The sequence below is a fragment of the Condylura cristata genome, unplaced genomic scaffold, assembly GCF_000260355.1.
Source record: "Condylura cristata isolate star-nosed mole 26May11 unplaced genomic scaffold, ConCri1.0 scaffold00019, whole genome shotgun sequence".
Lineage (NCBI taxonomy): Eukaryota > Metazoa > Chordata > Mammalia > Eulipotyphla > Talpidae > Condylura > Condylura cristata.
The window spans coordinates 30,864,914-30,866,545 of record NW_004567120.1 but is presented as its reverse complement, the minus strand read 5'-3'; the positions used below and the strand labels follow the sequence as shown (position 1 = coordinate 30,866,545).

General features: G+C 51.5%; 1 protein-coding gene across 2 annotated transcripts in view; it reads left to right on the top strand.

Annotated features, from left to right (window-relative positions):
* The first annotated feature begins 424 nt into the window (after positions 1 to 424).
* RAP2C (RAP2C, member of RAS oncogene family) overlaps positions 425 to 1,632 on the top strand; it is a 15,956-nt gene continuing 14,748 nt past the window's right edge. The window contains exon 1 of one of the 2 annotated variants that reach the window (XM_004685812.2): positions 425 to 497. The gene's annotated coding sequence lies outside the window, so the exon portion shown is untranslated. Of the gene's footprint in view, positions 498 to 1,480; positions 1,515 to 1,632 lie in introns of those variants that run through there. The other variant, XM_012727294.1, reaches the window with a different exon arrangement.

Genomic DNA, 1,632 nt, shown 5'->3' with positions numbered 1-1,632 from the left:
AGAAGAGGAGTCTGTTTTCAACTGTAGAGAAACAACTCTCTCCCAAACACTTTTGCCAACACTTTCAAAGATAATTAGCATTGCCAACAGGTGGGACGGCCTCCAGAAGAAGTATGCCCTGTTTTGACAGTTTAGTAACAGAACAGAGACATGCTGTGATTGCTCAATTCTAATTGCTGGATCAGAAGAGGAATTTCCAGACTCAGTTACCAGCAGGGCTGGTGCGGGGCTGTGGATTCCACCAGACAGACTGGAGACAGCTAGACAGGGAGATGGGCAGCCGAACTCCAAATCGGGCAACAGCACGTGTGGAAGGAGCAGTGAGTGACCTATGGGGAGAGTCATAACTCATAGACCAAACCTCCTCCAGCAGAGGGCAGTGCCTCAGATATCAGGCGGGCCTCGCGCCAGCTGGAGCCAGAGCTGGGGACTTCGCGGGACAGATTGCACCAGCCCTAGGCCGAGGAGAAATTGAACTAAACTATCCTTTGGAGACTGTAAGTGGCATTGGGGAATCCTCAGGAAGGGACACAGTGGGACTTGACACAAAATGATCTGCCTGCTTTCTAATGTCTAACAATTTACTAAGGGAATTTGGAGTCAATTTAACTTGCCTGGGAGTGATACCTAAAATATAACCTAGTCTTCTGATCTCGTAGCCTTTACAAAAGTTTCCAGATAGAAAGTGAGATGAAAGAAGTAGCAATTTTATCTAAAAATAGAAAGTCAGTGTTTAACACTGAAGTTGTTTGCTTTTGAATTTCACCATGAAGGATGGCGGTTGAAAATCTTAACGTGCAAGATCAAGCCAAGCAAATTGCTGTGTGCACAGATAATAAGGCTTCCCAAAACTGTCTGCAGGCCGAAACAATGTGCCATCAGCTCTTTCCTAAACAGTGGCTACCCTTCCTGCAGGGTAGCGGTTGGAATCAAATAGGGTGAAAGTACCATGAAGTGTATCTCTAACTTTTGTTTTTCGAGCCTGGTGGTAAGAAAGAAAGGGAGTGAGTTTGCCATTTGCTGGCGGAGTCAAGGTAGATTTGCCAGATGATAAAAGAACTGTGTGTGTTTATTTGTCTGGCACGGCTAATTAAAACACACCACATGCAAAGTCAGCAACAGTGAAATCTAAGAGTAGTTGGCACACTTAAGGAAAAATAATAGCAGTGAAGAGAATAAATTTCTTGGCTGTTTGATTCTCCCTGCCACTTCTAGTCCAGGGTCGCTTGGCGTTCTCCCGGAGGTTAGATTACTCCCCGCGGTCCAGCACCGCCGGGATCGATCAAATCTAGTCCTCCAGCCAAGCTGGGGGGCGACTGAGACGCGCAGGGGCTTGGGCGCGATCGGGGTGAGACTGGCAGCGGCCGCTGGCCGGCGGGCGGGGGCAAAGGAGGGCGCCATGGGTCTCCGAGAAGCCCTGGGCCGAGGCCACCGCCCCGACCCGAAACTGCCCTCGACCGGCGGGCTTGGCAGGGCGCGGCCCCAGCGCCACCCGGCTCGATCGCCGGGGAGAGGTGGGACTTTCCCCACCGGAAGTGATCCGGTCCAGTCTCGGGGAACTGGGGCGCCTCAGCCAGTGTGTCAGGGAAACCCTTCCGGGTGTGTGCTGGGGGGGTGGGGGGTGGGTGAGAA